Source organism: Anas platyrhynchos, chromosome 2 (genome assembly GCF_047663525.1).
Source record: "Anas platyrhynchos isolate ZD024472 breed Pekin duck chromosome 2, IASCAAS_PekinDuck_T2T, whole genome shotgun sequence".
Classification (NCBI taxonomy): domain Eukaryota; kingdom Metazoa; phylum Chordata; class Aves; order Anseriformes; family Anatidae; genus Anas; species Anas platyrhynchos.
This window is the reverse complement of record NC_092588.1, coordinates 116,155,824-116,181,075: the sequence shown is the minus strand read 5'-3', so window position 1 is coordinate 116,181,075 and position 25,252 is coordinate 116,155,824. Positions and strand designations below refer to the sequence as shown.

Below are 25,252 nucleotides of genomic sequence, written 5' to 3'. Positions count from 1 at the left end.
TTAGCGCTGGCAGTAAGCCCTTTAATCCCATAAAGCCCCATTATGTCAATAACAGACCTCACACAACAGGCAAATGGTACGGTGTCAGTACAGCAGCCCACGTTAGGGTGAACGAGCTGTCAAAAACACGTCGGGGCTGAAATTAATCCCCGGACAAACGATTTACAGCAAGCCAGGTTCCTCCCTCATAGCATCCACAGGCACATTGCTGACAACAGGGCGAGCACCACGAGCAGAGCATCTTTCAAGCCTTGTGCCACCCAAAGTTAGTCACTATTACACTGCCTGGCGAAATAGAGCCTCTGCTGTTGTAACAACAATGATGATTACACAGGGAAAGGATGGTGGTCCTTGGAGTGAGTTTCCAACTAAAATGTCCTCAGGCAAGCAGTCTCTTATGTTACAGGGGCTGCCTTCGGTGGGTAACAGGAGTTGTAGCAGCTCTGGTTCTTTATCAGAGCTCTGGTAAGAGAAAAAATGAAAGCTAGGAGAACACAAAACACCCACCCCAACACCCTGTGTTTCAGAGGGACGTGCTACCCCCATTAAAACCTGTGCTCGGAAATGAACATAAGGCAAACCCCTGCCATCTCCCAAAATTAATCAACCACCACAGGCATGCAGGAAACACAAAGCAGGTTGAAAAATAAAAGGATGCTGCTACTGTGCTTTGAAATTTTGTCATCTGCTGACCCTAGAATCAACCCTCTGGCCGGGTCAATGAGACCAGCAGGCTTTGGTCGCAGTGCTGCAGCCACCCTCCGTTGTGCTTCCCAGCATCTTTCCTCTCAACCCATTTCACGAGCCTCTCCCTAATTGCAGGGGATTCAGCCGTGCAGAGTTAAGATTCTGGTTTGCTTCACGGAAGCCAGAGCAAGATACAGAAAAAAAAAAAAAAGGCACGAAAATGCAAGTTATTAAGAAATTCAGTGTTTTTAACACCACCCTTCCAGCTCCAGGCATCGGCAGCAGTCGATTCCACGCAGACGATAAAGCCGTTCATCACTGGAGGACCCGTGCGGGTTCGATAGCTGATGTAAAGCAGATGATTGCTTCCATCGATTCAGACAAAATACCCCAGCAGAGCTGCGTGCTGTCGTGGCCAGAGTGCATGCATGATTTTCTGATGGTTTAATAAATAAAGCATTGATTACAAAATGGAGCCTGATAAATCCTGACGGGGCAGATTTGCAGCTGTACCTCTCCTCTGACTCCTATAATTAACAGCTCAGTGCTGTGCTACAGCGAAGCAAGGACCGGCTCATACGGCAGCAATAGCGCGTTAGCAACATTTATGAAAATGTGCAAAATTACTGCACCCAGCATAAATGACAAGGTCACTCCTTGCTTTGGCTAAAATTTTCTCATCTGGGGCTGTCTTAGTACAAAAGAGACCATTTCTGACACCAGGGCTTCAGCCTCCTGATGACACCGTGGCCAGGAGATCAGCCCTCAGGTCGAGCACTCACCAGAAGGTGTGAGAGATGGGGATGACCAGCCGGGCTTTGGACACACGAGGGCTGCTAAGGGAACAATCCCACTCCTCGTCACAGGTTCAAAAGAAAAGACACCTTGAGAAACAGTACCGTGGCAAACCTGGAAGAGAGATCTGGGCAACTACAGCCTCGCATGGTGCCTTTCTGCTAAGCAACAGAACTACAGCCCTCCTGCGCACAGTTCCTCAAATGGCCTATTTTTTTTTTTTTTTTTCCTTCAAGTGCTGAATTTAGAAGATCTCAACCAGCGCAGGAGCCTTGCTGATGCAAGAGAGAGAAAGCACAAGCTGAATCAAATGGCGTTCACCCGTCCATGCAAATGCCGCTGCTGTAACCGTGATGCACAGAGGCGGAACCCAGCCACGACTCATGGGTCTTCAGTCCCAGTCCCCACCACTGCCAGCTCCTGCAGAAAGAATTATGCTTTCTGTGATCAATATATACGTTCTCCCAACAATATACTTTGCTATTAAGCCAGGCTACTACATGTCAAATTACCAGAGGAATTGCTTTACTATTTACTACCCTACTAGACTCTCCAGTCAAAGGAAGGTCCCAAATATGACGGCAACTTGCTCAAGACTCATACTTCACTTTACAGTACTTTAACAAGGTTGCAACTTCCTGATGCAACATTCTTTTACAGTTTTAAGGATTTGATTTTTTGCTTTGAAACAAATATATTGCAGAGGAGACTTACAGAGAGAGGAGAGGAAGAAAGGATTTGTCTTGAAATTTTTATTCAACTCCCTCCAGCCTGACTGGAGACAGAAATACACATGATGATTTAAAAAAAATGCTCTATTTTATCATGATAAATTTGTGTAATTTAAAAAGGTGACTTTGTACATCTCAATTCAAATGGAAAATGAGCTCTTTGGAAACAGAATGTGCAGATCTACAAAATATGTTAAATAGCATAGGGGATATTACTGAGAAATGTCCGTCGGAGAGTACTCATCTGAGTTAATCCTGTTTCCCAAATGAAATAAAGTGCAACAATAAATAATGGCTAGTGTGTAATTCCATGTAAAGTCAGGACCAATCTTTTCTTTCATCAAACTTGGTACAGTGTATGTGCCATGCAATTTTAATACCCTTAAATAATGTAAGAGAAATAGTGCAGACTAAGACTGACAGGAAATAGTCTAAGTTCCCAATTTTAGGAAACAGCCTATAAATGAAATTTCAGGAAGATATAACTTCTTGATTAAAGGAAAATTTTTGCTGTCATACCCCCAAAGAAGCATTAAATCTTATTACTTTAATTTATTAGATTTATTGGTATAATTTAGGAGAGAACCACAAAGACAACCAAAGAATCAGAGGACCTCACTGTGCTACACTGTACAGCCACTGCAGAACAACAACCTAGGAGACATTCAAGTAAAAAAAAACAACAAAAAAACAAAAACAAACAAACAAGAAAACCCAGCTCCTTTCATAAGCATACATCAGCTTCTGATTTTTGACAGGCAGCATCAGCAAATGCATTTCTGACTCCTTCCATTTTCTTGCTGGATGGTTCTTAAGCGTCTCCCTCTCCTCCCCACCCGTCACTCCTGACCCTAATTTCCCGCACGCCAGATTTCTGTCCTGCTGGTGAATCTGATGTGCCCGATAGACCGGGCATGCAGGATGCTGATTAGCTCCATCGGCTTTAAAGTTTCCCTAGCCCATTTTTCAGGTAATCTTGTCTGAATGCCTATCTAGCACTCACACATGTGGCAGAGACGCAGCAGCTCACCTCGTACTCCAGGAAGACCTGCAATGAATCAGTAAAGGTCTCGGTCCAGATGTCAAAAAGCAGAAGCGTAAAAGCCTTGCTGAAGCTGCAGCTTGAAGCCAAACCTGCTGTATGCTTGTATGCCTCCCTGCAAGCTCACGGGAGTGAAGGTTTGCTGCCCTGATGAAAGCTGTGCAAGGCAGGAGCAAATCCACGGAGGGAAAGTCACAGCGCATGAGCTTACGCCGGCAAATAGTAATGCAAATAAGTAACTCTACTCACACGAGCAGCCTCCATAAATCCAGAATCATATTTGTGTTCAAATACTTCCTCCCACAGCTGCAAAGTGCGTGGGGAGGCTGAGAAAGAGTCATCTGCAAGCACAAGAATTCATACGACTTCAAGTCATCCTTATTAGAAACAAATGGTACGTATACACCACAGGAACAGACAAGCAACCAACGCTGTCTCTGTTCCTTCGGTAAATGAACCAAGAAAACGAGCTGCTCCAGAACAGGCCAAAAAGGAATATATTTTTTCAACCCAAAAGGGCCGAAAAGGTGCTGCTCCGAGCCTCCTCCTACCCCTCCCTACCTCAGCTCTGCCAAAGCTGGCTCCAGTCTGCTCCTCACCTTCATCACCATGCTGCTCCAACAGCATCCTCAACATCTGCAGTATGGCACACTCAATATTACAGATGGGGGACTCACTGCAGAAGATACCTAGCTGAAAATCACATTTTATAGCTTGTGTTATGCTGACTAAATAATTTAGTAGTCCCTTCTGCTTTTAAAATCTTTCAGGGAGGGAAACCTACCTACTACTCTACCAAGTCCAGTACAAGTAGTAAATCCTTCTACCAGAAGAAAAGTGAACATGGCCTTGATTTTTTTTCCTGTTAGACCAAACAAAGCCCCATGTAAGCCAGTGGGTGAAAAGTTTATGTTGTTATGAAAGAGATTGGATGAGTTACAGTAAAATCTTTGAGCCTGGAACTTCTGAACAGTTTGTACCAAACTCTAAAAGACTATAGAAAATAACATATCTTGCCATGAAGTGACAGTATATTTGAAGAAGAAATCATACACAAGAAGGAACAGATTATAGTGCGAGTCCCATTTAACTCTACCAAAAGCTACAAACACTACTATGTTTCAGAAACTGAACCCTAAACAAGAAAATTGCATCTATTATGCTACGTCCCTGGAAAAAAAAAATAGCTGCTGCAACATCAGCCCAAAGGGGATGAGGATCTTTAAAATGGTATAGCTGCACTTAAAACTGTTGAGATGGCTTACACAGCAACTTGATATCAATGAAGTCATGAATTTGATGGGTTCCAAATCCATGATGTGCTTAGGAAGGATTACTCACGTGGAGAAAGTCAGGCACTTATTTTTGCATTATTTATTACATGCAAAACCAGTGCTCTATATATTATTATCCCCTGAATCCATGTCTGTATGTGACACCCTTCCTGAGCAGCAGGCACCTTTTGATGTGAGCCCATTCACGGCTGAACCTCGGCTACATATTTCACAGCAGCACCACACAGAAGCTCTGAAGCCCCCTTGGACTTTCCTGTCAAAACAGAAGCAGCACAATACAGGTCCCCTGTGCAGAAACACAGCATCTTTAATACTGGCAGCCATTTGGTTGCATGAGCCCTGGTGCAGCTTCGGCCCACAGTGGTGCCAGTGTGAGCAGAGAAGGTGGGCCTCATGGAAGTGGTCCTCTGCTTGCCATGCTGCTGGTGCTTTCCCCACTGATTGTCACACATAGATCAGTTCCCTCCGGCTGAGGGAAGGTCACTGTCCTAGCACAGCTTCCAAGGCACTTGTGTTGTGATAAAGTTTCCTCTGCTCCACTGCCTCCATCCTTAAACAATGGGACAGATCTTGAGTGCAATCACATAACATGTGCAAGACAGCCAAGCATGGGTTCATGAAAGGCAAGTGCTGCCTGACCAACCTCATCTCCTTCTATGACTGGGTGACCCACCTGGTGGATGAGGGACAGCCTGTTGACAGTCTACCTAGACTTCAGCAAAGCCTTTGACATGGTCTCCCACAGTATTCTCCTGGAGAAGTTGGCAGCCCATGGCTTGGACAGGCACACTCTGTGCTGGGTTAACAACTGGCTGGATGGCTGGGCCCAGAGAGTGGTGGTGAATGGAGTGAAATCCAGCTGGCAATTGGTCACCAGTTTTATTTGGGCCCATCCTTTTTAGTATCTTTACTGATGATTTGGACGATGGAATTGAGTGCACGCTCAGTAAGTCTGCAGACGACACCAAGCTGGGGAGAAGTATCGACCTGCCAGAGTGTAGGAAGGCCCTGCAGAGGGACCTGGACAGGTTGGGTCGATGGGTAGAGGCCAATGGGATGAGATTCAACACGGCCAAGTGCCAGGTCCTGCACTCTGGCCTTAACAACCCCATGCAGTGCTACAGACTTGGGGCAGGGTGGCTCAAAAGCTGTGCAGAGGAAGAGATTTGTGGGTGCTGGCTGATGCTCGCCTGAACACAATCCAGCAGTGTGCCCAGGTGGCCAAGAAGGGCAACGGCATCCTGGCTTGTATCAGGAATAGTGCAGCCAGCAGGAGCAGGGAGGTGATCGTGTCCCTGTACTCTGCTCTGGTGAGGCCGCACCTTGAGTGCTGTGTTCAGCTTTGGGCCCCTCACTATAAGAAGGACATCGAGGCCCTGGAGCATGTCCAGAGAAGGGCTACGAAGCTGGTGAAGGGCCTGGAGCACAAGTCCTGTGAGGAGTGGCTGAGGGAACTGGGGTTGTTTAGTCTGGAGAAGAGGAGGCTCAGGAAGACCTTAGCACTCACTACAGCTACCTGAATGGAAGGTGTGGGGAGCTGGGGGTCGGTCTCTTCTCGCAGATAACTAGCAATAGGATCAGAGGGACTGGCCTCAAGTTGTGCCAGGGGAAGTTCAGATTAGAAATCAGGAGACATTTCTTCTCAGAAAGAGCAGTCAGGCATTGGAATGGGTTACCCAGGAAGGTGGAGTCACCGTCCCTGGGGGTGTTTAAGGAAAGGATGGACTTGGTACATGGGACATGGTACTTAGGGACATGGTTTAGCAGGTAATATAAATGGTAGGGGTACAGCTGGATCAGATGATCTTGAAGGTCTTTTCCAACCTTAATGATTCTGTGATTCTATGACAAGGCAGTGGGAAAGATCTGGTCTTATGGGAAGAAACAGCAGTGTTTCTCCTTTTAAAAACAAACCAAGGATAGAAAAATCAATAGAGCATAGAGCAACTGAGCTATTTTTTTTTCCTACAATGAATACTAATGCACACACCTTTTATAAAACTTTCCCTCATTTTCAGTAAGGTACCACACTTCTTTTTCCTCTGCACATGTAGCTCCTCCTGTCCACCTTGCTCTACTGTTCTGAATTTCTCAGCAATTTCAAACCTAATTAAAAGTCTACTTAGCAGAAAGATGCTTCCATCCTTTTACTGCCAAATCTCTCCACCTCGTTACTAGCCTCAGACACAAAGCATGCAATACCTAGGGAAGCAGTGACAGATTTAAGGCCTAGCCCCTGATGCCCATGCAGTGTTTCAGACTAGCACTTTGGGACCAATATAACTAACTGGGAGGTTCACAGTTTTCCAAATGAACACAGGGTAACGGTTTCTCTTTTTTGTCTGAACTTAGCAGAAGGTGTCCAACTTCTGGAGAAAAGTAATGTAAGTACTCCCCGCCAGCGACAGCAGAGCTTTCTAAAAAGCTTTTCTCGAAGCAATATACAGCACAGAGCTGAACAACCCCTTTTTTTGGTCCTCACTTGAGGTGACCTGCATAGCTTGAAACACAGCTTTATTACCTAATAAAACCTCCCATCACACTAACTCAGCCTGTGCGGCCATGCACAGAGATAAAATGTGTGCACATGGGTGCACACATGCATCCATATCGCATATTCCTGGGTTTCACCATCTGGCATTGTTCTGGGGATTAATAAATGCAAAGTTAGGGTTAAAATACCACAAACGTGCCCAGGGAAGGAGAACTCTCACTGAAGATTTTAACAACCTACACGAAACGAAGGCGCTACAAGAAAAACAAAGTCAGCTAAGGCTGCAAGTGAACTTTAGCAAAATAAAACGCACATTGATCAAGTCAGTGGATGTAAAAAGTTACAATGATATGCGTTTTATGTAGCATAAGTAAGTCACAGAACAGTACGATTGATTAAAGGTTCCTCAGGTCTAGAGGAATGGAAATATGATAAATGCTAATGCGACAGAAATGTCAAAATAGATGAGGAATTACACATGCCAGTGACTGAGCGAAAACTAGCTGAGATTAAGTCTGAGACAAAGATGAAACGCCAGATTGCCTAAAGCTAATTATCTGGACAATTAATGGAATGCCTGCGACTCATTCTGATTATTAAGAGCACAGCCTATTTGAGAAAGGACAAAGCTATTTGCAGAAGTCCACACTGATTTCCTCGGAAGAGGATGCTGGCAATGAAGCGGAAGAAATTCTTACCCTGGAGATCACTAAGCCAGCTGCTAAAGCACAGTACGGCCGTGTCACCTGGTACCAAAAACCACACCGATCCCTTCCTTGGGCTGTCACTGGTGTAAAAATTCAACACACGTCTCATTTCCCAAGTTGGTAATTTGACAGCGATCCTAGATAAGGAAAAAATACACGTCTTCAACACATGCAAAGCGAGATATATAAAAGTAGTTCTACCTCAGCCTGCCAGGAATTAAAATTAACTTCTTCCCGTTTCTCCTTAATTTTATCATTTATCAGTTTTAAGGAGATTCCTACATTCTTCTATATCTACCCACTCAAGAGCTAAATGTGGTTCCCAGATACATTTTTTTTGATGTGATGACACTTAAAACTATCTACAGGCCAGCCAGATGCAAATATCTGCTCATTCATCAGTTAATAAGTTAACAGGAGGAAATGGTAAAGATGTTTAATAAAAATATTTCACTTGCTTCTTTTCAAGAAGAAAAAGAAAAAAGGCTAATCCCAAATACATAGATGCTAAAGATGCTTTCTGTGTAGAGTTATCGGAACCTTTTGCTACATTTCTGGTACAGGACCATGTTAATATCTGGAATGAGAAATCCCCAGCATGTTTCCCTTTTAAGCACCCCATTTGTGACAGTAAAAAGCATGGGGTTCACATCCTTTTGAAGGCAGTGTTACATTTTCACATTTTCCCCATCCAGTGACTTCCCTAGAAATACATACCCGTCCACCACTGCCATGAAGCCTCACATCCATCAGCTACAAGCTGCTTGGGCAGCAGAGTGAAATGGATGTAGCCCACCCTGGTGTTTCTCCAAAGAGTTTCCCCCTTCGAACACCAGAGGTGAATCAGAGCACCCATCTAGGCTGAGCAAAGACCCATAGTGCAAACATCTGAGCACAAGCTCCACGGGACCTAGAAGGGCCAGCAGCAGGCAGAGCAAGCGGCTCCCACCAGCCAGGAAAACTCCCAGGGGCCAAATTTATTCATCCAGGCTCTGTCACAGACCGATGCAGTTATTCTGCTTTCAGCACTTGGCTAACACCTTTGCACCGTATGTATATTCATTTTGTAGGTTTCTGCATCATTTAACAGCTCAATATGTAGGAATTTCCAGAGTTGTCTTGATCCTCAAATGTGGATGTACTTCAGCGCAGGGATCAAACAGCCGAGCTGTTCCTGCTGCTTATTTAAATTCAGCATTGTTCCCTTAAAAAGCAAGCATCTACAAGACAGCACTTTCTGCAGAGAGCATCGCAAGCTGCCACGCTACTCGGAATAGACCTTTTGCCGGGCTGGTGTCAGTTTAACACACCATGCCTGGATTAAAACTGTTTTTACAAACACCATTCCAGAGCAGACACTGGATTTTAGCCGAGAAGGCAGCCAAGTTTTACAGGAGGGAAACCAAACAATTGCATGAGGGGACAGCCCGTGTCTTCAAAACATATTTTATCCATCCTTAGATGGCAGAGGTATGAAGACATACTGAGGAAGCTGTGCTTCCTATTTTATTCTCCACAGAAAGAGGGCTGGAAAAGGGCGAAGAGCAATGTTTGGAGCTGCAGAACCACTGCACCACCTCAGCACCAACGTGTTTGGTGAGCACACAAAACTTGGTGGTGAATCTGCATTGGACACCAGCCCCAGCTCCAAAGTGAAGCTGTGTTAGCAAAGGCCCAAGAAGCTTTAAAAGTATGAGGAATAGGTCGCACATTAAGCCCCAACTCCCACGTGCAGCAGCGACAGCAGCCACGAGAGGGGTCACAAGCAGGACGGATGTCTGTCCCGCTGCTCCTCCTGCAGTTCTTGGACCATGCTCAATTACCACCCGCAGGTAGGGTTATAAGCAGAAAGCATTTGGAATCCATAGGCTTAAAATGTATTTTTTTTTTGCACCAAGATGAAAAGCGCCCCCAGCGCCTTTGTTTAATGTTCATATTCCTCACAAAATCTTGCTTACAGTTAAGGGTTTTCCAGGCCCTTAAGGAAAGCACGTTAATATTTCAAACTTCAGAAAGGCCAAATCTCTCCTTTTGGCCTTTTAAACTGATTTTCCATTTCTAAGATGGTGATTAACACCCTGCTGAGAGACACAAGCACACAGTCAAGAACTCTTGGCTTATCAGGCCACCCTGGTATTTGAGAAACACTCTTTTCAGCTTACATTTCGGTTTGCCAAAATACAGAAATCAGCTGTTTCCCAGGGGAGAGTTGACAGACACGCAGAATTTCAGCACACAGATACGATGGAGGCTGGGAAAAATACACAAGCACAACGAAGGCACCGGTCTGTGCCATGCACTGAAGTCAGGGCAAGGAGGTGGTGAGAAGAAGCGCACGGCAGTGCTTCGAGGGGAAAATAGCTGATAGGTCCATCTCAGCTGCCGGAGTAACCTTTTCTGATCTTTGCTTGCAAAAGATGATTTAGGGCTCTAAAAGACTTTTATTTCCCCTCAAAAGCGGCGTGTCAGAATAACGCACACTTCCGCTGACCCCATGGGAGGCACGGGAATTGTGCCAATCCATCACGCCGATGCCACCATCCACCGCTGTCTTCCACGTCCGTGCTTTTAAAGGTTAAGAAGCCCTTGGTTTTGTGAAAGGATATTTTTCCCTTATCTCAGTCTTAAAAACAGCTGGAAATTCATACAGCTTCTATCTATATTCAGAGAGGTAAGGGGGGGGCGAGCATTATTGCTGGACTCCGAGTTTCTTTCCAGACTTGACAAAAAACAAGCTGCTGCTGAACACAAGCAAATGCTGTCCTGTGTTTTGATTCCCTTTGCACTAAAAAGAGGTTAAGTGGCTACTGAAAGATGCATTGTAGCTTTCCACACTACAATCCATCCGTCTCGAGCGCAGGCATGAAAGATCTTGCAGGAACTGCAGCTTTGGTAAAGCAACAATTCTGTATTTAAATGATTTGTTTGGACGAGGCTTTCAGACAGAGTCCTGCGTGGCAGCCGCTCCAAGCGTGCAGCACGAGCCAGAGCACTCGCTCCATCCTCCCCTTTCACATTTTCAAAACCCAGCAGCACTCTGACTACTCTTCTCACGTCTCCGGCAGGTTTTCTGTGACAGAGAACAACCTGTATTCTCCCAAACCTTGCGGATCTTAATCTGAGGAAAAGGCAATACAGAAGGGGAAATTCCACTTTTACCAAAAATTCTGCCAGAGTGGGCTTTGGAGAACACATTTTTAGACAAGGTACCTTTTAAACCTCCAAAGAGAGGGAGAGAGAGGTTAGAAAATACGTGCATGCATATATGTGATTTAAATGATAAAATCCTACCCATGAAAATAAATAAGTTGCACACACAAGAGGTGGCCCAAATTATACCCCTGTTGTCCCATTAATCATATTTATTGCAAAAGTCTAATAATGTTATCTTCGGTCCCAGCTTCAGCAGCCTATAATTTAACATAAGCACCTTTTCTTGGCATGCGAATTGGGTACTAACACTGTCTCCTCCAACCTCTTTTGTGCTTTTAAATTAGAAAACCTAAATGTCGCTTTTCTTCAGCTACGAAATACAGTCAAGGTCACCGTAAAATAAAAGAGCAATTAACTTCACAACCAAACTGTTGTACAGGAGCGAAATATAGTACTTCAAAAAGTGGGTAAAACCTAAAAATATTCCTAAAAACGGTACCTCTCGCTCAGGCTAAAATGACAAAGCACAGCTTCAGAAATTCCTGTCAAATCACGGAAAATATTCCACCTCCCCACCAATTTGTTCGCTGTGCTTTCATCGCTGGGAGTCAGAAGGGCCTGTGCGATAGCAGTGATGGTGGAAAAGCTGGCTGCCTCCCCCCTGCCTCCAACCCTGTCCCCAGGTGAGCCCTAAGCAGTTAATAAACATTAGCACAGAATTTCTCGTTTTGTCTCCTCTATCAATGAAACGACAGAAGTTGTATGAAATCTCCGCGTAAAATTTTGCAGGAGACAGCAGCGACAATGGATCAGGATGGAGTTGCCCTATCTGAAAAGACAAAGAGAAAGCTAGCATTAAGGGTTTGGAGTTGATAAGTATTTTAAAATACTAAATTATCTCAGCTCGAACCCTTCTCTAAAATCAGCCAAGATTTTGAAACTCGGTAAAATTAAATGCGTTATCAACACACAACTGACTGTGCAACCCAGCACAGATGAATTATCTCATTATTGCCATAGAAATCAGATGAGGCGTGCATAGTAAGTGACATATTAAATGCAATTATAAAACCCTACTGAAGTGATGTTAGTGACCTGACACATGACAAAAAAAAACAAGGCAATGCAGAATTAAGGCTAGAAGATGTGCTGATAATATTTCTATACAGTGTACATCAGATAGAAAAATACTGCTTAGACAAAAGTACAAACCCCACAATCAAAAGAGATTAAAAATGTAAGAAATTAACAGGTAGGGAAGGAAATATCTTCAAGAGGAGCAGTGCTACCTGCTGATGCTGTAATCTGCAATTGCCCTGATATGTTGAAGGGGCCGGCAGAGCCACCTCCCCACTTCACTCGCCTCCATCCCCTAGCATATAGGAAGAATCACACTCACAGCAGTAATTTTCTCCTATGAAACAACAAAGAATTAGAAACCAACACAGCCCAGAGACCCTGGGAAGCCTCCATCCCCTTCACTTGTCCATCATTTGTGAACTTCCCAGTGCTGGATGGCCCAGGCTGCCACAGGAGGTTCTCTATTTTCTGTTGCAAAGTGTTTCCTTCAAACCTAACCTACATTTGCCATACTGCGATGCACTGCTCTTTATCCTGCTCACAACAGACAGATTACAGGTTATTCCCTTCTCTTGAGCAGACTTTCATACCTTTCAAGGTCACACAGCCCAGCAAAGAGACCTGGTGACAGCTTGGATTGTTTCAACTTGTCCTACATCCTATTTTCTAAATTCCTCATCGTGCCTGTTGTTAACCTCTCCCACCTCCTTGCATCTTTCTTCAAGTCTTGTGAGCCAAAGCAGGCACACAAATATTCTCCACGAGTCCTTATTGGTATCAGCCAACTCAAAAGGACTAATTCATGCATCCTATGTGCAATGACTCCTTGCAACAGTCCCTGTTGACTTGCATCTAGTTTGTGCCACTTTCAGGCTACAGAAGACACGCCTTAGAGCTGTCTCCTGCTTGGGCAGCACATTGCCCTGGGTAAATACCATCCTCACTTATCCCATGGAGCTGCATCCCATCTGCTTCAGGCTGGTGTCTCCATTTACTTGAGGCCCTTCCTTTTCAGTGAGAGTGGCAGTGAACCACACAAATCATCCTGCAAAGGGTAACAAACTACAAAGACAGAGCAAGTTAGTGAACTAGACCACCACGTGCAGCCATGCAGGACATTACACCAGTGCATCTGCTTCAGGGCTGGCACTGTTTAGGAGCCACTTGTTAGGCACCGATGAGCCACTCGTGGGCTCACACCTGAACTAGACCCATGCATTATTACAATTTCACCCTATTTCTGTTACTGCCATACGTTTGATCCCAACACACAACTGGGAGTTTTTAACCCTCTGTTTATCATCAGCCTCCAGCTCGACCCTCAGCAGGTTCATCCAGCACACAGCTGGGAGCCAAATGCGAATCCTGGCCCTCAAGCCTGACATGAAGCCTGTGTGGGATGCGTTGTGCCTCACAACAAAGAGCTCATTCCCTGCCCCACAGCTCGGCACTGCCCGGGAGCCAGAAAGCGAGACCCCTGCACGATTTGATCTCTGCTGGAGACGGATGCTGTGTGCAGCTCGCAGGGGTGGCTCTTCCTGAAACCCAGCCTCAACACTTGGCAAAAATGGTCCTTTTTTTTTTTTCCCCCTTCTGACTTGCATCTGACTTTCACAGTAAATGTGGAAAGCAAACCCTTGTTCTGGTCTGAACCCGGAGTAAAACAGTTGCCTGCTCTCATACCTGCACACAGGTTAGTTGTGAAACACTATGATAAAGTGGATTTTATTAGTTGAAATCTTAAATAAGCTGAAATTTGTTTAGTTTGATAAAGTCCAGTCAATCAACATAGACTTGCACCTGATTCAAACCCAGTTTTTAAATACTTTGGGAATATTTTGGTTAGAGCAGCATATCATGAGGAAGAAAAGCTGCCAGCACTTACAGAAGGCAGAGGTCTGAAATGAGATGGGGCATTGCTATGGCACTTCTACTGTTGTCCTGCCCTGCTGTATCTGGTCAGGGGGAAACGAGGGGAAAAAAACCCTTTTACTCCTATTTCACATCGCTAGCAAAGGAAAAACGTGAGCACACGCTTTCTACATGCCCTTGTCAGAGGATCCAGGGCTTATTGTTCACTTATTGGAATGAGTCAGCTTGAAATGCTTTCCTTCCTTTTAACGCAACTTTCAACTGTCATAAGCACCCTTGTGAGTGGCAGCGGTAGGTGTTAGATGTGGAAACAACCCTGCCAGAAAGAGAGCAGTGATTTTCCGAGCACATTGCTTCATTCTGCAATGAAATAAGTTCTACTGTTCACAAAGAATTACTCTATCAATTGCTTTATTCAACAAGACAGACCAATATAACTTCTGTTTTTCCTTCCTTCATACAGTTCATTTCATTCCTCCTGGAGGTTAGGACACTTAGGAAGTAAATTACAAGCTGTCTGGTTTGCATTTCCAGCAAAGGGGAGCATAACATTGTTATAACTCTAGGTATGTTACTGGGACACTTCTTCCCTTTAATACATTCATTTTAATGTAAAGTTAATTAGTTGGTGGCACTAATGAACAGAAATAGCCAATACAGATTTCTGCATTTAAGGGTAGATTAATGTGAAAATGACAAGGCAAAAAGATTGGAGCATGCTCAATTCTACTTGCGGGCAGGGTCTAAGCCCTTCGGTTTTAACTTCTGAAGGTTACAAAGTTTAACTGGATTCATGGGGTGGTTTACTTACATTATACAGCAGGGTATTTTTGAGCCATTACTCACTGTCCCTTGTGCCGCCCAAGATATAGGCCAATGAAATAAAGATGAGCATTTGTTATTGGCTGGAATCAATTATTTTTTCTGGGAGAAAAGGTTGATTTAGAAAAAAGTTAATTTCAGATAAGAATGAGAACAAAGTAACAGATAAGAATTTGAGAGGCTTCAACCTTGCAATAAGTTAAAACTTTCCTCTGAAAAGTTTAAATACAGTCTTTATTTTGAATTCTTTTCCCATATATAAGAGTGCAAGAAGAAAAAGGTTTTTCAATGTCCAGGTTGTTTGTCCTTTTCCAAAGGAAGGAACACACCAACAAATTAATTCTTCCTATTCTGCATACCACACATTTGAATCTCTCCGCACTGAGTATCAGCCATCAGAGCTGCTGCACACTGGCAAAAGCTACTTGCAGCTTATTCATTGATGGGAGGGGAGAACCACCAAAGCGTGCTCATAAAGAAGCCCTGACACAGTGGGGGTATAGCACACCTGCCTGCTTGTCCACACAAACCCCAAATGTCCCTTTCTCAGAGTTCACATGGGGTCTGCCAGGAGCAAGCAGGGCCAGCTCCTGCAGCCACACCACCGTGCCGGTACTTACACCACCACAGTTACCCCAGGGAAACTATCAGCCAGCGGCCAGCATCAGACCTGCACCAGCTCTTCTTCCCCAGGAGCATTCTTACATCAGCTTCTGCTTCACCTGCCTTACATTGTTCCACATAGATGCTTTCCTGTAAGAAAAGATGCTCTAGATGCTCCTTAAGCGACATTTCGAGCTGTTTTTAGCAGAGCCTGCTGATTTCTCAGGTTCACAACCCCCTTGCACTGTGTGATTCCTGCGTGCAAAGGCAGGAAGCGATGCTCAGTTTCACACATCGCACAGCTCCAGCCCTCAAACACACAGGCAGTCTGCTGCTTCCTGTGAGACCCCCACACTCACTCACATCCTTTTACTTCAGCTTCACTCTTGGGTACGGCTCCACCACCAAACCCCGACTGCAGCAAGGATGGGGACGAACCCCATGCTGCCTCACACCATGAGGAGCTGGGAGACATAGCAAAGCTTATGGGTGGCCACAGGGATGAGCTGAGCCCTCACCTCTGCAGCTACAGAGATGCTAATACCAATATCTCAGCACACCATCATAAGGGATATAACAGGAAAAGAGAGCTGGGTGCAGAGGGGCACTTCATCTCCAGCTGCATTTCGGTTTTGGAGAGCGATGGTGGAGCGGGATACCGCTCGCAATATCCCTGCTGGATTTAAGATAGCGACTTTATTATAATTTAAAAATCTTTTAATTAACAAATCCTTCTGCAAGCCACCGTCGGCAGTTGTTTCCATGGCTTCTGCTATCGGATATTGCAGAGCACAAAGCGCCACCGCAGCGGGAGGGGGAGGCCAGCGCATTGTTCTGCGGGAGATGGGGACCGTGGGGACCACCCCAGGGCAGAGCTAAGGCTGCTTTCATGGCCCTGTGCCCTCGGCAGGGAGCATCTCCCAGGAAAGGGGTGTCCACTGCCAGTCCTACACGCTGCTGTCCTGGCCCCACAGCAGCAGGACCCCAGCTGAACCCTGGCTTTTTCCTCGAGAGAGGTTTGGAGTGAGGATGAGCCGTAAGGAGCAGAGCACAAGTAGCAGTGCTTGAGATGATGGCGGGTCATTACTCTTCTTTCACAGCAACCAGAATTTATAGCTTGAGACAGGCTGCAAGAGGGGCTGCTGATTGCTCTAATCGTCATCCCCAGCACCTTGACCTGAGCAGTACTTCCAACAACTGCTTCCCATCCAGAGAGGGGGGACAATGTGGGGCTCTCACAAAACCTGCAAAGGACCAAATTCTGGGAGCCACCTCTGCCAGCACCCCCCTCTCACCTCCCTCGGGTGCAAGGCCACGTCTGCATCTCCCATGCAGAGGACGGGCGCGTTCAGCTCTGCACTGCAGCTCAGGAGCATCCCTGCAGCTCCTTCATACCACAGCGGGCACGGGCTTTAATTCGTTGATCTCCAAAGTTTAATCAAACAATCTGCGATGGGTTGACTTTCAGATGGGAGCTAAAAGCGATTCCTTAATTAGATTTAAGAACTGCAACACTTGAAGTTAAATCATGCTTAGAAACATGGAAATTGAAAAATGATAACTAATGGGATTTACAGATGATTTCCTTTAAAAGCCAAAAATTATTATTGTACACGTGTACCCCAAGGACCTTTCTGTAGCTGTTAAAAATATCCCTCTTCACAGCAGACAATGAGAATATATCCACTTATACGGAAAGATGAACAACAAAGCTTCTGCCCAGACATTTTTAATAAGATAAAGATTCCCGGTTGTAGAGCAGAGCCTGCAGTCCCTTCCGCCTCCTCCTCCATTTAACACTGAAGTTCTTTTGCCACTGAAATGTCACGGCCAGGCAACACAGGGGCCACACGCCTTGGCTCTGACCTTTGTGACATTGATGAGGTCAGCTCTAAGAGGGAACATCAAATCTGATCGCAGTTAGTGGTGTGTAAGTAAAGCACAACCACATTTCCAAATACCCATCCTGTCTTACAGTAGCGTAAGGCTATTTCAATCCAAATTTAGTACAGTTTAAAAGGTTTAGGAGCTTAACACAAATTACAGAAGAGCCAGGTATCAATCTTGACTAATCTTCACATTGTTGTGGATTTCCTGAACGATGCTAATGATTCACAGAAATTACCATTTGCTGTTTTAACACACCGAAGGGGTAAAATGATAATTTCAGGGCTTTTCTGAAAAGCTCAAGCACTTCTTTCCACGTCTTTTATCATCTTTTCTGACACAGTCAGAACCAAAAGCAACCAAAAATACCCTACCAATTTCAACAAGGGCAGATAGACTCCAAATCTACTTTATGAAAGATCAATTTCCTCAATTAGTGTATAAAAAACAAACCCTTGCCCCAGTGCAAACACACTTATCCCTTCATGCGGTGTCGTGTGCTCACATTTTGCATGGGCTCAGTTCACAAGCTTTGTGTGCTGTATCTCTTTACTCAAGGGTCAATCACTTCAACATCTTATTCTTTTCTCATCTCTGGTTTATGGAAGGCCACTGCTACTGCAAGGACTAAAATACGTGGCCAAACCAAAGCACCAAGTGTCAGCATCTATACCAGTGCTCCAAACACACCGCTTGCTCTGTGCCTTGCTTAACCTCAGAGACCTTCCTTTTGCAGGCCTCACATGGAAGCTGCTATGGATGTGATGAAAGCAGGACACAAATCCCACACTATGTACTCTATCCAACATCAATAATTTGAATTACATTTTATATCTAAAGAAGTTACTGCATCTCACAGGGGACCCTACAGTGTCCTAAAGGCAAGTATTTTAAGTTTTCCTGCAATTATTCATTGATAACATTTACCATATTTTGTCTTGCTCAATAGAAGAATTAGCAATAAACCTAAAATGAGACAGAGTTGTATTCTGAATCTACAGGTCAAAATACAAGCAACGAGCATGTTTTATGACATGGAGATAGCATGGTACAAGATAATAGATACACTGGGACAAGACAGAAGGGACAGAAATAGCTGCTGCTTTTCACATAGATCGTGTTAAGAACTGGTAGAGAAGATGCTAAGTTGTCATCACACTTTTTCTTTTACCTAGCAAGGTGCAATTCTTGCACTTTGCTAGAAACTGGAAGCCATCAATGCGCAGCAACTTCTTTTATGGACCAGGATGATTGCTGCTCTTGTAGGGGATGGGTACCCCTTGCACCTTACACCTCTGGCAACCTCAGCAGGCAAGCCAAGGACTGCCATTTCAAGAAGCCCTTGTTCCTTGAGTTTCTTTAGAGCATGACAGACCAGGAAGAGCCAGCACAGCCACCCTGCACCTGTGGCAGAGGAAGATACCCAAACCCCCACGCTGCTTTCCAGTGGGTACCTTCTTCCAGTGCTAACTGTATTTCCAAGAGGAAGCCAGAAGTTTGACACTGCAGCACCAGAACAAGCATTGCTGGAGTCTGCCAGGCAGGAAAGGTCAAGTATTTTACCAGCTCAGCGTCCCTGGTCAACCACTAGAGGAAAAACCACCTGCTCAGGAGCCACAAAGCCCTGGAACAGCTTTCCTTTTACACATGAGCGTGCTGAGACATTAGGAAAACCTCTTGCTTGATTAGGTAAGACAGTATGAAGGCTCTGGAGAAGAGATTACTTGGAAGTTACAATACAGATAATAATTAGAGGTTGTGTTCTGATGCACAATGCCATTTACGAACTGATCTTATGCCAAGGTAATTTTGGTCTCAGGAAGAATGCCTTTGTAGCTATCTAGCTATAAAAAAACTAACCAATTCGCTCCCTTTAAAACCGAACCTACTCCTTGTCAGGGACTCTGGGTGCATTCTCTTCAGTCATAGGCAGTCCTCCATCAATATTTCATTTACCCCAAATTATGAATGCTTTCAAATCATGAACTGCATTAGAAGCTTTCTAGCTTTTTCTGGCAGCCTCCATTACAAAATGTAAACTCGGGAGTTTATTCTGCAGTGGATTATAAATTACATTCCGTGACATGATGGAAACATCTTGGCCTTGCAGTATTCTGAGATCATCTTTGTACAAGTCTTATTCCTTGTTTTAACTAATTTGTTGGACATGGATCAGAATTGTCAGCAGTCTGTCTTCAGCATTATGATTGATAATAGTAATGTACTTTTCTAAAATAAGTTATTGTTCACGTTTCCAAGTGTATTTTTAAAAAAATTTAAGGTACTAGCTTGTGACCAACAGTCATGGTCTTATAGATTAAGAAGTCTTGTGTCCAAGGCCAATCTCACATTTAACTGCCAAAGTGCCAAAGAAGCGCTAAGAAGAACATGGTAGTAGTGCCTCTATGAAAGCAGAGAAGCTTAAGTATCCTCTGAGCTACACCATAAGCAGATATAAACTAGGGCTCCTCAAGAAGCCCCTTCACAACTCACCATATCTCATCTCCCCTCACAAGAGGCGGTAGGATACCACTTGAGCTTAAACTCAGGTCTTCCTAACTATGGGGGACATTTTGCAAGCTGTGGCAGAACATCAGTGTGATGGATGGAAAACCTACACGTTTATGGGGCCAGATCCCTTTTGAGCCCATTTTTTAGACTGGTAGTGTAGACACGAAGCATCAGCTAAGCCGGCTGCAGCACCGAGCCACGAACAGGAGCACAGTCATAATATTTATTACCTTATCAACTCTTCATGACCAACATTGAAAATAGCTCATTTTAAGCGAGATCTATTACTGGATAAGGCTAGCCAGATGGCGTGGTCTTTTAGGTCTCATGACATCAGACTGCAGTCTTTGTATGGTCATGGCGAGGGCAATAATTACCTTTTGTGCTCCCTAATTTCCGAAATTGCTCTCCAGCTTCAGACACCCATCGTGCATGATTCATACCATCGGCAGGAAGTAACGGGGCTGTGCAGCAGGAGGAAGGGTGATGCAAAGTCTCAGAGTAAGAGGAATGGGGGCCACGGGGGATGGCTCGACCACGAGGCTCTGGCACATCAAAGGCGAGCCATGCTTTTATACATGCACACAGGAAAAGGAAGTTCCAGCTCTCACCAGCAAACACCTACAATTATTGATCGTTTCAGCTGTTTAATTAAGAAGAATGTATTTTGGAGCAGATTTTAATTAACAGTTTTGCAAACCTATGGCTTTACTTCTATCGTCCAAAAGAACAGCACGGAACAACCTTTCTGGAAGGCTGCAGACCCAGGATGAACATGTGTGGAAAACCTGACACTTTTCCTCAAAAAAAAGAACATAGAAAATGTATGGAGTACAGTTCTACTTTCTTCTCCCACTGAGCAGCAACCAACCACTCAAATCACTAAAGAAAATGATCTGCAATTTTCTTCCAGATAAAGAATGTAGTGTTTTTTTGATACACATGCACCTAACTGTGGCTTTCCATGAGTATAATTAATATCTCTAATGCAGCTAACAAAAGAAAATCTGTTTTAAAGTATAAATTTGGAAAAAAGGGATTTGAGGCTGAGCAAGCGGAGAGAAGAACAAAACAGAAAAAGCAGCTCCAACACTTATGGCAACCTACACGCAACGAACCCATAGATGAGCCTCTTGCTAGGAAACGCATTTATATGGATCATTATCTTCACATGATACCTATGCATTCGAGAAGCATTCAAGTGACCACATTATGCATGGCTCAGTAAACCACTTACATACGCATGTGGGTGGCGTTAAAGAATCCTGAAATTATGTAAACAAGATGGGGAAATCAGGGCTTCCTGTCTAGGGAGCGAAAGAATAGAAGAGTGTATGCAGAGAGCTGGGCCCTTCCCATCTATTGTGTTTTATATAAAAAGCAAGAAGCGAGACTTGCAGATGAAGTTAAAAATATCATTTTGACTTAATAGAGGACAGATGTAGAAAACATCAACCCTGTCGGTACGCAAAAGATTTCATAACCACCTTCGCTGTGTGGCTTAGTTCATATAGAGAGAAGCTGGGAGAAGGCAATAAGAAAACAATAAAAAGACTTCTGCATAGGTGTGGGAAGTGGGAGATGGATGTACGAGCAAATTGCTTTGAAGAATTGGCCAGCTGAAACAGGCCTTTCAGTGTGAGCTTTGCGGAGATGCAAACTTAGGAACCACAGCAGGTCCCAGAAGACAAACACAGATGGACTCCCTCCCCTAACAGGCACCCAGATGCGCCTCTGTGCAGCTCCCTGATCTTTGCTGTGAGAGATGCAACGTGCCTGTGCTCACCACCCACCAGGACCACCTGGATGATAGTGCTATCACTGCCTCCTGGGCCACCCCTCATTACCGAACAACTGCCTGGAGGACAGGGCTATGAACGCCAGCTCTGGGATGGGCTCCAAGCACCCTCTGATAGCCCTGCTGCAGCACCCAGGCACTGTGCCATGGTCAGACAGGGGTACTTTGCCACTAAGTAAGGAAATCCTGGAAATAAGCCTCCAAAGTACTCATGGCTTCTATGTTACCAAGCTCTGCTTCTCCACTGTTTTTAAATTCTAGTTAATGGAGGCCCTTTTGATGGGCTCCTCAAGCCCACAGCACACGTCCAGGGACATGGACGGACTTTACATTATCGCAGGGAACTAATTCCTGCTTCCTGATAAGGAAACACTACGCATTTATCTCCTTTTACCATATCCCATAAAACCTTAATTACAGCCTCATACCTCCACAACAAATGCATCACACAATTCAGGCACGAATGTCAGCCCTCCACATTTTTTGATGTGGCAGAGTTTGTAATTAAGGGTTCGCATTATTTGGCGAGTAAAGTATTAGGGTATGACCGCAGAACCCAACTGTATAGTTATTTCCTGCAGGATTTTCTCAGATAAGCAAAACTGGGACAACTGATCAGCTACATGAAGGAGATCATGTGCATAGTCAGAGGTTTTTACAGAAGTACAGCAGGAACAGACAACCCCCGTGAGCTCTAGTCAACGGGTACAACTAGAAAAGCACTTCACTTGAACATCTAGCAAGTGTTCCAGTCCAGCTGACCATTAATCCATGTCCTTCTCCATCTGTTTCATGTCATTTTAAAGACAGACAGACCCATCTTTCTTCTTTTTGCAGATATTAAGAACATAAACACTTCAGCAGGATCCTTGGTGGTAGGGCATAAAGCTGAGATTTTAAAATCTGTTACAGAAACAGGCAGTATGAGGATTGTACCTGTCAGCCACTTAGCCAGCAGCAGCCCTTCATTATCCAAACAGACCAGTCATGAAAAGTGGAACAAGGAACTTCTTCAAAATTTGCTGGAGCCACTCGGTTGGTAGTGGCTCCCAGGTGTCCCTTTCCAGACAATCCCACACAACTCTATTTATCTTTTTTAGAAACACAAAAACATAGCTGCATGCAAAATCTTTTAAGATTTAATTAAAAAAAAAATACTACTTTGGAAAAAGACTGCTATCTTTAAGCTCAAATGATGAACATACCATCTCTGCCTAACAGCATACAACTAGAGTAATGGCTACTTACTCACTATGTTGTTAAAACTACACTAGAAATCCCCTGGTTTTGAATATTCTTATGTAGAATTACATTCTATTGACTTCACGACAAACAAGTTTCCAGCCATTACAGATAAGCCATTCTTCCAACTGTAATGGTGATCCCAAGCTTTCTAGCTATTTGCTTTGATCCAGCTGCAAGATAAGCTGAATTCACCAAAACACAGATAACCCACACTGCTATGGACACGTACATGTTTCATAATTCTGAGGTGCAAAACAGCGGGAAGAGTCTGACCTTTGAACATGAACTAAGGTCACTGTGTAGGCAACAAAGAAATTTTCAAGTAACCTACTCCGTGCGTCCTACTTTATTCGCTCTTTTTCACCTGAACATTAACATTAAGCATTTTTATGTAACAAAGCTGTCATAGTAAGTGGTATTCCAGAAGATCATGCAACAATAATGGATACACTCCACATCACACAAAGGTAAACTGAACATTACTATTGCTCTTAGCTAATTAGCCTCAGAGCTGCAACATATTAGAATGAGCTTATCTAGTGTTATTGGATAGATGTGCAACAAGATGTACTGCCCCTGGTTAATCACATATGATTTCATCCTGTCATATCCACAGCATTAAGTGTGAGGAGGCTTTAGAATATGTTTATATAGAAAATATTAAATTGAGAATAAAACTCTTCCTCTGCCATAAGCAACAGCAATGAGGGAATATTCAGTGTCAGAATTTAAGGCCACGAGAGCCATAAAGCACAGAAGAATGTCCCATTTTCAAAATGAAGTAATTGGATTAGGCAATCTGTGGTAAATATTGCTTCTATAGATTCTACCTCATGTCATTGTGAGAACAGACAAAAATCCCCGATCTTTAGGAATGACAGACTTATCACAGAATTAATTTCAACAAGCCTACTGGAAAGGACGTACAGCAAGAACACACAGGGAAAAAAATAGCCTAAATTTTTTTTGTGTGCGCACGTGTAAAACGCACCTGCAAGAAAATACTTGATAGCAAGCTAATTTTCTTGCTTGGTAACATTTAAGATCTGGATACAAAGCTAAGTTGTCACATATATGGTTGTGTACACTGGAACAAATTGGATATGTATAGCAGTATAGGTTCTACACAGCTGCATCTCTTTAAGTTACTTAAAAGATGCTGGATGGAAATCCAATCAATGGTAGAAAGAAAGGAAGCAAAAAGGAAGCATAGGCCAATGCAATCAGGTTCCCACCCAGGCCGTGGTCTCTCCAGCTTACAACATATTACAGAATTTATCAGCAAAGCTGACCAAGGTTCCACTGCCCAAGGAACAGACAGGGAAAGTACAAGCTTGTATATCAACAGCCTTCAAAGCTAAAAGACAAGAATTAGCAGGTAAAGAGAACAGAATAGGGAACAGAAGATATGGTTATCTGTAGTCAATCAGGAGAGACAATGACAGTACTCCATCTGCTTAGATACAATCCATTTTGCAGCTCCCACGCAAGAAAAAAAGAAATCCTACATTGAATCTTTCGGGAAGCGGTACCCCAATCACAATGATCTGCCAAGATGAGAAGTTGAACCATCTCTTTTATCACCAAAACAATTGCACAAAGATAGATGAAAATAGGATAAGTTTAAAAAAAAAATAAAGTTCTGATGAAACTAAACAAGCCTTCTCTCAAAAAGAAAATTTGTCTAGAGCTATTAGTTCTTGATTAGTGGACGCTTTTGAGTGCTCCCACATCAGGGGGCATTTATATTTAATGCTAAGGTTCATTCTAGTAGTTCGGAAGTTTAGAGAAGACGCTAGCATTGCTGAATAGATCCTTAGAACTTTTAGCCACTGAATTTTTGCTTTAGCAATTACAATTTTGACTACTATAAATTACATAGAGATTATCTCTTACTAATAGCTGAACAAGCAAGCAGTTAGAAATAACTAAAAATATTACTTTTCTTCAAAAGAAAATGTTTCTTCAAAAAGAAAATATATTCAAAAGAAAAAGGTATTTCAAGTGTTTATATGTTTAGTACAGTTATGTACTGGACAAAGTACAAACAGCTTCCCTTGCAAGAGGTTTTCTAGGACAGTCCCTCAGCTATGAAACCGGCTGAAAGACAGACCACCATGCACCTTGCTCTGAGACCTATGCCCCATGTGTCCAAGGGACAGCTCAAGCTTGGTGGTCCTCTAAGACATCCAGACATGAGCTTCGTCTAGGAGTGGACCCAGCCAGCTTGGTACATTCATGTATCAGTAGAGGACTGTGTCGTATGGGTGCTGAAAGACTTGTTGGGACTTGATGTGCAGTCATGGCCTTGGTCTAAGCATTCTTACTGTGCTACAGAGCTTGACTGAAGTCCAGACAGAAGTAAAGGCTTCTGCCCAAACAGCTTGGAAATAAAGCCTGCCAGGGCATGAGCTCAAAGAGCAATATTGGCCTCCATTACCGAGGCTAACACTACGTCCAAGATCTCAAGCAGGGCCTAGCAAATGCTTGCACAGCACTTAGAGAAGGTTGTTCTGTGTATCTTGTGTTA

At 44.0% G+C, this 25,252-nt stretch overlaps 1 long non-coding RNA gene across 3 annotated transcripts in view; it reads right to left on the bottom strand.

The window, feature by feature from the left end:
* LOC106016610 (uncharacterized) overlaps positions 1–25,252 on the bottom strand; it is a 43,749-nt gene continuing 18,497 nt past the window's right edge. For 2 of the 3 annotated variants that reach the window (XR_003495312.3, XR_005263801.2), the window contains exons 3-4: positions 7,743–7,888; positions 1–1,902 (exon numbers count right to left, since the gene is read on the bottom strand). This is a non-coding gene — a long non-coding RNA (uncharacterized lncRNA). The remainder of the gene's footprint in view (positions 1,903–7,742; positions 7,889–25,252) is intronic. The other variant, XR_011806914.1, reaches the window with a different exon arrangement.